This window comes from Schistocerca gregaria, chromosome 1, assembly GCF_023897955.1.
Source record: "Schistocerca gregaria isolate iqSchGreg1 chromosome 1, iqSchGreg1.2, whole genome shotgun sequence".
NCBI classification, from domain to species: domain Eukaryota; kingdom Metazoa; phylum Arthropoda; class Insecta; order Orthoptera; family Acrididae; genus Schistocerca; species Schistocerca gregaria.
Window position 1 is genome coordinate 765,276,530 of NC_064920.1, and position 12,157 is coordinate 765,288,686.

At 42.2% G+C, this 12,157-nt stretch overlaps 1 protein-coding gene across 3 annotated transcripts in view; it reads right to left on the reverse strand.

Annotated features, from left to right (window-relative positions):
• Positions 1-12,157, reverse strand: part of LOC126268104 (uncharacterized) — a 634,297-nt gene that overhangs the window by 32,908 nt on the left and 589,232 nt on the right. The window lies entirely within an intron of this gene.

Sequence of the window (12,157 nt, forward strand, 5' to 3'; positions counted from 1 at the left end):
GCCATGCATCTAGCTCCAACCACCATTCCGAGTTCGAAGTCTCGTAATTCCCATCGTGTGGTCTTAGTAACGTCGGAAAGTTTTTCGCATGAATCACCTGAGAAGAAATGACAGCTCCGCCAATATAGTGCCAATGTATACTTTGAGTGTGCGATACTACCGCATCTGTATACAGGGTGTTACAAAAAGGCACGGCCAAACTTTCAGGAAACATTCCTCACACACAAGGAAGGAAAATATGTTATGTGGACATGTGTCCGGAAACGCTTACTTACCATGTTAGAACTCATTTTATTACTTCTCTTCAGATCACATTAATCATGGAATGGAAACACACAGCAACAGAACGTACCAGCGTGACTTCAAACACTTTGTTACAGTAAATGTTCAAAATGTCCTCCGTTAGAGAGGATACATGCATCCACCCTCCGTCGCATGGAATCCCTGATGCGCTGATGCAGCCCTGGAGAATGGCGTATTGTATCACAGCCGTCCACAATACGAGCACGAAGAGTATCTACATTTGGTACCGGGGTTGCGTAGACAAGAGCTTTCAAATGCCCCCATAAATGAAAGTCAAGAGGGTTGAGGTCAGGAGAACGTGGAGGCCATGGTATTGGTCCGCCTCTACCAATCCACCGGTCACCGAATCTGTGGTTGAGAAGCTTACGAACACTTCGACTGAAATGTGCAGGAGCTCCATCGTGCATGAACCACATGTTGTGTCGTACTTGTAAAGGCACTTGTTCTAGCAGCACAGGTAGAGTATCCCGTATGAAATCATGATAACGTGCTCCATTGAGCGTAGGTGGAAGAACATGAGGCCCAATCTGCATCTACATCCATACTCCGCAAACCACCTGATGTTGTGTGACATCACCAACAATGCCTGCCCAAAAGTTCACAGAAAATCTGTGTTGATGACGTGATTGCACAATTACGTGCGGATTCTCGTCAGCCCACACATGTTGATCGTGAAAATTTACAATTTGATCACGTTGGAATGAAGCCTCATCCGTAAACAGAACATAGGCACTGAAATGAGGATTGACACATTGTTGGATGAACCATTCGCAGAAGTGTACCCGTGGAGGCCATTCAGCTGCTGATAGTGCCTGCACACGCTGTACACGGCACGGAAACAACTGGTTCTCCCGTAGCACTCTCCATACAGTGACGTCGTCAACGTTAGCTTGTACAGCAGCAACTTCTCTGACGCTGACATTAGGGTTATCGTCAACTGCACGAAGAATTGCCTCATCCATTGCAGGTGTCCTCGTCGTTCTATGTCTTCTCCAGTCGCGAGTCATAGGCTGGAATGTTCCGTGCTCCCTAAGACGCCGATCAATTGCTTCGAACGTCTTCCTGTCGGGACACCTTCGTCCTGGAAATCTGTCTCGATACAAACGTACCGCGCCACGGCTATTGCCCCGTGCTAATCCATCCATGAAATGGGCATGTGCCAACTCGGCATTTGTAAACATTGCACTGACTGCAAAACCACGTTCGTGATGAACACTAACCTGTTGATGCTACGTACTGATGTGATTGATGCTTGTACTGTAGAGCAATGAGTCGCATGTCAACACAAGTACCGAAGTCAACATTACCTTCCTTCAATTGGGCCAACCGGCGGTGAATCGAGGGAGTACAGTACATACTGACGAAACTAAAATGAGCTCTAACATGGAAATTAAGCGTTCCAGACGCATGTCCACATAACATCTTTTCTTTATTTGTGTGCGAGGAATGTTTCCTGAAAGTTTGGCTGTACCTTTTTGTAATACCCTGTATGTGCATATTGCTATCCCACGAGATTTGTCGTTTAAGTGTATGAGGTACAATAAGATTAATCAATTGTATTAAAATGGCAATTGTAGAATCTTGCCCTTCTTGGATAATTTTCTGCGGACGCCCATGGTCCACCTGAAGTTGTAAGTGATACATAGATACACAAGTCAGCAGCGAACTCCAGACGGAACTCTAAGAGGCTGCGCTCAATTTACTCGCCGTGAGAGAAGGTTTCCGTATCTGTTCGGAGATCAGGCGGGAAGCGTCGGGCTTCGGGGAGCGGGGTTGGGCTGTGTGTGCGCTTGGCGGCGAGGCCGTGGGAGCGCAGCGTGTGGTTGTAGTGTGGCGTGGGGTGGGGTGGCGCGCGCACCTGGCCGCCGCCGCCTCAGCGCGGACAGCCTTTTTGCGCGCCTCGCCGCCCGATAAAGGCGGCGCTCCTCCTTTTGGAGCTGCCCGCAGGCCGCGGCCGCCCACGTGCGCCGCGATCGCAGCTTCCGCCTGCGGCCACTCCGCCACCTGCCCGCGAGCTGCCGCACGCACCGCCACCACTACACTCCCCTGCAACCGCCGCCTCCTTCTACACTTGCTGCCCCATTTGACCCAACATATCTGGTCTGTACACTCCATTCACTGAAACGGGAGACAGACAGTAAACACATCAAGGAACTTGATCGCAGCGCTGCCGTCGAGAGGTGAACAATATAGGGAGCGCTCGCCCAGTGTGGCCGCATCGGTTGCGAGTATATAGGTCCTCAGAATCCGACCGTAAAGTTTATCACGTTTTAAACACTTTTGATTATTAGCGTGTCAGTATTCGTAATTACATTCACCATTCATTGTTTCTGTGCCCACCCAATACCTTTTCTTTTTTCTCCGATTTGTATCACGTACCAGCGAGCGAGATCAACGTGTTAGTTTTGAGTCCGTTCAAGAAGCGATCGAAGGAGAAGTCATTAAGTTCTGCAAAGAATCGCGTGGTTCATAACGTGTATAAAACGGATCTTCTATCCAGAGCAGTCAATGTCTGATAGTGTTTTGAAAACAGTTGTATCTACGGGTATTTGTCGTTCTTCAATGTATCGTCTGAAAAGTCAATGCAACACCACATACACACGCTTTAAAATCTCCCAAAAAGGCAAAATCACGACGGAAGCTTTCAGAAAGTGTTGACCTTTGATAGAAATGCAATACGACTGAAAGTAAATGATTTTTTTTTTCGTAACGAATTGCTAACAATTGACAAAGTCCTTGGTGCTGTGAACGAAGATCCAGATTTGGGCAATTTTCGGAGAACTATATTTTATAATTATTAAAAGCAATGAATTTCAAATCTGTTCGGCGTGGACGCTGCCAATAGACAGGGATGACATTATTTTATGGAGGCGGCATTATCTACGAACCATTAAATTGTCGATAGATGAAGGAACATGCATTTACTGTTTGGACGAGACAGTTGAATGCAGCCGCGACTGCTACGGTCGCAGGTTGGAATCCTGCCTTGGGCATGGATATGTGTGATGTCCTTTGGTTAGTTCGGTTTAAGTAGCTCTAAGTTCTAGGGGACTGATGACCTCATATGTTATGTCCCATAGTGCTCAGAGCCATTTGAGTTCAATGCAGAACATACCTGAAGTAACGTCTGGGTAGATAAGGCCATAAAATCCTCTAAACAGGCTTTTCTGTCCGGATTATCCACCGGAAACGAGGGCCCACCGTGTAAAGGGAAACGTCCAATTATCACACACATCTGTTTGTGGGTTTTCGAATCCAAGAAGATTGGAGATTATCATGAGGAGAGAGATGTGCGTCGATATCTTCGCCGATTTAAAGATGTTCTTCCTCGGCTTCAGGAAAACGCAGTTATAGTTCTTGATGAGGCGCAGTAACATTCTCGACGAAAAGGAAAAGTTCCTAATGCGAATTACCACAAGCAAGACGTATCAGAATAGTTAAAATCAAAAAATAACGCTGCTGAAGACAATGAGTTGAAGGAAGAAATCGTTGAATAAAACAGAGTGGCACGCACAGAATATGCAGTAGACGATGTGGATAATAATTCAGGGAAAACTATTCTTCGAGTTCCTCTGTACCACTGCGAATTAAACGTAATCGAGTTAGTTCGGGTAAGAATCAAAAGATATGTCGCAGCAAAATATAGTACATAGAAAATGGCGGAAGACAAAAAAAGTATTACAACAACCGGTAAGGACAGTGATTGCAGAAGAGTGGAAAAATGTGTCCTCCATGTAGTGGAAAAAGTTGCAGATGTGGGAATTAGACTGCATTATAGAGGAAAGAGAAGAGCGTTTTGTCGTAAACTTGAATGTAAATAGTTTGAGTTCGGGAGAATGAAATTAGTTTGATCTATCCTTTAACATTATTGTAAACTGGTGTTGTTATTAAAATCGCTTGTTTTTGAATTTTCTATGCCACCTGTCGGTTTTTTTTTTAAATTTCTTCCATCACATTGTGGTCAAAGTTCACAATACAGGGTTTCTCACGAGCGACGCACGCTTCGCTTCACGACATGCTCGGCGGCCAACTGCACAGTGTACACCAAGGATTTTAGATACCCCTGCTTTCACTGGAACGGGTGGTGGTCAGTCACGTGAAACTGTTTGTTTTGCCCCTGCTCTCGGTGAATAGACTATGATGTTGTATCCACGGAAAAAAGGGAAAAGGGTAAAGTCTTGTAAATCAGATCGAATCCGGTAGGGAGAATCGGCACCCTGCCAGGCGTCACGGACGACGAATTCACAGCCGGCGCCAGGCTGGCGACCACCGGACGGGATGTGAACACAGCAGCATTACATTGTATCCTCGCCAGGTATGCTCGGTACACAACTAGGTAGTAAAAATGATGGATCGGAAAGTTTTCAGAAGTAACTTGAGCCCAGGGCTAGCATAAAACAGGGAGGGGTGTTCTGAGAATGGAACCTATAGGCCATGTGAAGCAGATGACATGCTAGAAACCCAGCCTCTACAAAGCTACTAAGGACGAGAGCAAATAAGGGCCAATGAGAAGGCAAGACGTCTTCAGCATCACGTCATCTCAGAGACAGAGTGGGATGAAGAGGAAAGGCTGAACAAAACACGGAAGGAGCAGTTAGGGCGACCAACATTTTCTCGTGATTTGAAGGGAGATTACGACCATGATTTTAAGGGAGGTTTCAACTGCATAACAATGCTGAATTTTCTTGTAATTGCTGACAATGTAGACATAAATATAGAAAAAAACTGGAGTATTTTTCTTACTTTTGCTCTATTATGTCATGTGGTATCATACTTTAGGGTAACTCCACAAGCCGAGAAACAGTTTTTAGAGTTCAAAAGAGTGTAATAAGACTCATTTGTAGTGTAAATTCAGAAATGAATGTTACACTCATGTTTTAGAAATACGTTTATTATATTATGTTTTCTAACATGTTCCACACCTACAACTAACCTCTCAGTTTTGGGTCTGCGCAATGAAAAATGGATGTAATTACTGCAAACAAAACAATTTATTTGTTCATCACATATAATACACAAATATAATCACAATAAAGTTTAATTAATTTAGACATATCTATTATGTGTGCCCTGTTACAATTACTCTTGCAGAACCATACTGGCTTTTATCTTCCTGTGCGAACTGAAATTACTACTGCAATTATAATCCAAACTGATTTCAGTCGCAAGCTCTGACTTAGTCTGCTGCTGTTTTTTTGAACAGGTCACTTATTATTTGTAAGAGAAATAACTCTTTCGAAGCGATGCAAAATGTCCTCTTGTTGTGTGAGTCATTCGAGAAGTAAATAACATAATAAGCATATTTAAACATGAACGTCTCTATAATCGTATTTCGTGAGTCTTTGTTACTTCCGTGAACTATTTGTACCACAGCTGCTGAGCGGTATGTGGCGAGCGCGTCCATGTGTTGCCAGTACAGTTCTAACCGCTGCTGAGCGGTATGTGGCGAGCGCGTCCATGTGTTGCCAGTACAGTACTATCCGAGAAACAAGAAAACATTCCCCCCCTCACGACCCCTCTATACTCGTAGGCTATGTCATAATTTCTCCCCTCCCCGCATTCCCTTGTATCATACGAACCGAAAAAAGGACTATATGTCGACAACAGTACCGATTATAATACGAAAACTTTTCGTCATCTGTCGGCCAGGAAACTTGAACCAACGAGAGTACATCGCAAGACTAATGTATACTACGGTGTTCGCTGACGAAATATCCGGGAGAAAAAGGCTGTCAATAACGGAGCCGGGAGCATTAAGAAAATATTACCATAATACGGGAGATCCCAGAAAAGACAGGAGAGTTGGCCACCCCAGTAACATGGTCTGAGAGTAGTAGAAATAGTGACAGAAAGTCTGAGAATCAGGAATTCTGTCGTGGAGTGGGTGCAGTCCCAGTCAACACTGATATTCAGTATATACAGAACAGTGCCATCAAACCACCGTCTCGGTATAAACACTTGGTCTCTTTGCGGGTACGAAGCCCAACCAGTAAGAGTAGCAGAACAGACGCTTAGGAAATAAACTAGAAAGCGCAACGAGCTTCTTGTGGAGATCATTTCAAGCTACGTTCCGGCCCTTATCATATTTTGCAAGGAGTAATAACTAGGTCAAGACTTCCTCTCACATAGCCCAACCGGCTAATTCACTCCTGGCGAGTCCCTCTCTCTCAATCCCCGATAAAACTCAAGCTAGGGACGGGACGGTAACAATCGACGCGGATTCGTGAAGCACCGATCCACCGATCGTACGGCACCCAGATACAGGGAATAGACACCTCGAAAAAATAAAGTTACGCAATTAATGTTTTGTCTGGTTGCAGGTATTTTTCTGCATTTGAGGTGTACATTGAAATACCCGCGCCATGATATCTTAGCACGCCGCTACAGGAGACAGACGAACTGGAACAGCCAATTCATGAAGAGGAGTATCGTGCTGTAATTCGTTTTATCTATCTGAAGTGGAACAACGCAGCAAAAGTTGGAACTATACGGCAACAACGCACCATCACGTGATACAGCGATTAAGTGACACTGACGCTTCCAGTACGGTAAAACAGAATGCTCTTTTGAAGAACCAGGAATCACTAGAGAAATGGAAGCCTGGTGCTCTAATCCCGGTGTGTCACAATCGAAGCAATAGCAGACAAATTTAAAATCAGTTTCTAGCATCAGTTTCCAGCACCTTCCATGAAATTCTGAATATGCCGAATGTCGAAGCCAGCTGGGTTCCTCAACCCGCCGAATCTAGATAACAGCGTAAATATTTCAGGTGTAACAGATAATTTCAGATGACTTCTTTATTGGCCTAATTACCATGTACTAGCGGTGAGCATATCACTATGATCCTATAACGTACTTTCGAAGGTGGCTTGATATGTCTGGTAAATTCCCACGAAACAATGGAACATATTCGTTACGCCTCATGGTTGGTAAGCTTGATTAATGCAAGAATCTATATCGAATTCCAGTACTGTATTGCGTACTGCTCATTGTTCACAGCCGTCTGAATTGGTCAGCATTTCGACTGCAATTGAAAATGGGGAAAGAAGAATTCTGTGCTGTTATTAAACATTTTCATTTGAAGTGTTGGACTGTTGCACAAATCCAAACAGACTGGATGAAGTTCATGCAGGCCCTGCACCATCACTGAAGACTATTTAAAGGTTCAAATGGGTCTGAGCACTATGGGACTTAACATCTGAGGTCATCAGTCCCCTAGAACTTAGAACTACTTAAACCTAACTTACCTAAGGACATCACACACATCCATGCCCGAGGCAGGATTCGAAGACTATTTACTTGGGATTTATGGATTCAAATCAGGCTGGATACGCACTAGTGCACTTGGCGTCACTACAAGGGAAATCACTGACAAAATCCGTGATTTGGTAATGCAAGACAGACAAATAAAAATTCGTGAGAGTGCTGAGACTCTAGGCGTCTCAACTTAGGTAGTGCATAATATCCTACACGGAGAGTTGACTATGAAGAAGCTGTGCGTGAGGTGTGTACCGCGGTTGCTCATCCGGTACAACATTTCGCAATGCTGGTGATCCGTAAGACTCTTTGCGCCCATTTGTGACTGTTGACGAAACATTGATTTATCATTAGACACCAGAGTTAAAATGGCAGCCAAAACAATGGACTTAGACTGGTGAAAGTGCACCGAAGAAGGTAAAGACCATTTTGTCAGCTGGTAAGGCGTTGTCCACTGTCTTTTCCTATTACCAAGGCTTAATCCTCAAAGATTACTTGATAAAAGGTAGACTCCTAAGTGGATCCTATTATTTTTCATTGTTGGATCGTTTGATACTCGCGTTGTCTGCAGAACGACCAAGGTTGGTGCAGTAGATTAGATTAGATTAATGCTTGTTCCATAGATCATGAATACGACACTTCGTGTCAGGTTAATAAAATGTGTCTGAACAAGATATTACATTACACAAAATATTGCATGACAGCGGCAACGGTGACAGAAGTGCATTGATTGAGCTTTGAATTGGTTCCTCGTCCACCCTGTTCACCAGACTTAGTCCAAGTGACTTCTTCCTGAGCCCTAACTTGAAATTTTGGCTTGCTGAGAAGAAATTTACATCAAACAGAAGTGATAGTTGCAGTCAACGAGTATTTTGCAGAGTTTGACAGAACCTATTTTTCCGATGGGATGAAAAAGCTGGAGGATTGCTGGATCGAGTGTATATCCCTCAAAGGAGACTGAGTGTATATCCCTCAAAGGAGACTTATAGCATGAAGTAAGGTTAGTTGCTTCCGAAACAAAGATATTTTTCTTGCTTTTTTACCAGACATATCAAACCACCCTCGTATCTTACAACTGTTACTGTATTGTATATCTACCACTACTAATTAATTGGTTAGAGTTCTGTAAAACATTCTTAATTTTACTTATCGTGGACTATAATGACTTGGTGTGTATAGATGGAATGTAACTTATGTAAAATCAATAGTGTTATTTGTTGTGTAATGTTATTTCCATGTATGTATGTAATTTCTTTGTAATTTTAAGAGCTTTGACCCTTTAGGAAAATTAACATCTGTGAATAACGTTACGAAGAAACACACGAGGAGCGATGGTGAGCTATGGAGAGTGGTAACTGTGAATGGAGTGACATACATGAGTAAAACTGACTGTTGTCATTAGGGTATTACGTTGTGTATTGTCTGGCTGGCTGGCTGTGCCCGAAACTGTATCAGAATCTATAAGGGCAAGGCTTCTGAACAGTTTAGATTTGGTGATGTGCAAATAAACGGGCGGACTGCACGTCAGAGTTGATATTCGACCAGCTGTCAACTAACCCGACCAGCTCCGCTCAGTTCCGCTTGCAGAAACAGGCAAAGTTTGTTATGGTGTATTTTGACGGACCAGTGATCGACGAGACAACAGAACGTCGGCACCAGGGATCCTACAGCAGTCGTCTCGGGTAAGAACCATAGAGTAAATATCTCTGGAGTGAGCATTGCGTTCTGCGCATGTTGTCAACATTAAACTAGGACGGTCACGTGTTTTCGGGACTTCGCTGTGCGTGTGTGCTTTTTGCAACGTTTGAAGTTTATAATATCAAGAGTTTATCAGTGACTTGTCGATTATGTATATAGATTACTCAGTCTACTATTTATTTAATAAACTTGCGTTAAATAAATGCTTCAAGAAAAATTGTGCTTTAGGTGGTAAAAACGAGAAAATAAATACGCAGAAATGGCAGAAAAAAGGACGAATTAGCAGGGATATAATCGCTAATGTGTGGCAAATTCAGTGTTTTTCGGACACTTGCAAGAGTACTAGCGTACTGTCAAGTCGTTTTCACAGCAAAAATGTACGTCAGGCTCTGTAATACTAAAAAGTGCCGTATCATACCGAAAACTACCAAAAATAGAGTGCATGTGAACTGTGACACCTATGGCAAAGAAGCAGGATGTAATATCACTTGCCCTTAGAAGTTACGTAGCTGGTCAATTCCCGGTATCAAATGGACACTGTTAAAATGCCTGCGCAGCATGTATAAATAATCCACGACACATACGAAAAGAATCCGTCTGTATTAGGGGTGTAGTGACATTCTAAATACACAGGGCGCTATACTGACAAACAAACGACGTCCCAAGAACACGTGACAAGACCGGCAATCTATGTTGACAACACAAAATCTGTTCTGCGCATGTGAATGCTCAGTCCAGAGATATTTACTCTATGGTAAGAACTTGCAGCACTCACATCTCTGCAATCACACTATCGACTGTTGACTGACGTTTCATTTCTGCTGTGCATCAATACAAAGAAACACTTGTAGAAAAATGTTATTGAAGTATGCTACATACATTCAAGTCAGTTCTCGATTTATCTTTCAACACCTCTCCTCCAGTTATATCTCAAATTAAAATTACATTTGTGGTGTCAAAGGCTACTTCATTCTCAGGACTTTACGTAGTTATCACATGACAAAGTGAGCTGACATAGCGTTTACGATGAAGACATTAGTTCTCTCTTACTTTGTTAATTCGTGGTAATACCAAATCAATAATTTAACTAACTATATTTTAAAGATACTGGAGATGAGTGAACAATTTTATGTTATTTGCTTGTTTGTCGATTGCACTGCTTAGCAATTAAAGTTTTCCACCAAGGACATTCTGAATACTAACAGAGCTAAGTTGCTTACAGTAATAAGCCAATACGCCTCACATTTGCTAACTTAGTGAAAGACGTTTTTGTATAACGAAGTCGCACTGCCTACCCACATATCTATCTTCCTTAGCAATCAGTAAACCAAAGTTATTTATTGCGGCACCAGCATTTACACAAATAATATTTGCGGGAATTTGATCTGTTTTTGTGTCTCACATATATTTATTTAGTATGTATGTGTGTACCTTAATAGCGACTCAGTCTTTCTTTCTTGGAGATACATGCTACCTACAGAAAGTAGAGAGATATAAGTCCAGAACAGAAACAGTCTGCTTAGAGTTAGATTAAATGGACAGATACGCTGCGCTTTAATCATAACGATTTTTGTGAACGTGTTGCCACAGAACCTCTATGGGATATGTGCTGTAAGGAGCTTTACGATATTACAAGCAAATTGACAAGATTGGGGAAACATACCACCTGCGTGTTTACTTGTAGAATAGTGTATGAAGTATTATACAACACGTAACCGAATGACACTACCTTAAACTTTCCATAAAAACAGTCTTAACTGAAAAGCAGCGGTAAATCGGAATTGGTCAAAGTAAAGAAGAAGTTAGGACTGTTTTAACTCAGTGACAAAGGAGAAAAACAAATAACAGAAACACGTATGCTGCTGACAGATTGTACTCTTAAGGGGGCAAACCGTCACTAGTGCATACTACCGAAATCCCCTATCGGTGTTACGGGAGGCTGTCAAGATAAAACGTCGCGGAACTGTTTATTCTACACGACAACGTCCCATCCTGCGCAAGAATGCAGACGCATACGCTCGTTCTTTCGCCTATAAAAACACGAGTTAACTCGAGATTCGCCCGCAATGTGTTAAGAGCTGCGCCACCTCGCCCTGTTATGCGATAAAACCGGCTTTGCCGAACATATAAGGTCTGCGTGTTCCTTAATATACAGCTATCGATGTCACGACAGATTTTATACAAGTAAATTTGTAGTTTGACCGTATTAATCAAAATTCTGTCATTTAATTTTTACTGATATAATCTTCAGTGCGATTGAGTTTGTAGCTATGATGAATTTTTTGAATGATTTCGTGATTGCTTCAGCTGACATTCTCTTTATTTGATGTACGATTGTACAATTTCGGCCTTATGCCATCTCGAAGTATCTTAATCAGAAGCATCATACATCGGATGAGTTAGTATCACTTATAAATGTAACATACGGACAAGCGATATTGCAAGATATAGTAGGTAGATTGTAACTCACATCATGGACTATTCTGGTATATTATGCCATAAACGTCTTTGCTCTTATGATTGCATGTAATTGTCATAAAATAAATTATAAATAGTTTTTCGTTTTTTAGGAGCACGTTACTGTTGAGCAGTTGTTGCAAAGTTCTAACATATAAAGCCGAGGCTTTTAACGTCTTTACACTAGAAAGATTGTGATTATTTTACAGAAATTCGTTAATTCCTATATGTATGTCTTTTTTTCTCAATTATATTTAATTATCGCCCATCATTGGTGTAAATATGATTGCATGGAATTTCCTTAAAATTACTTGTAACTATTTGCTCTATTCTGTGGAAGCACATCATTTTCGACCAGTTGTCATGAATATAAGTCGACTACAGTACGGTAATGAAACAATATTGAAAACGATGAAAATCGAGTAAAACCTCTTCCGACTTG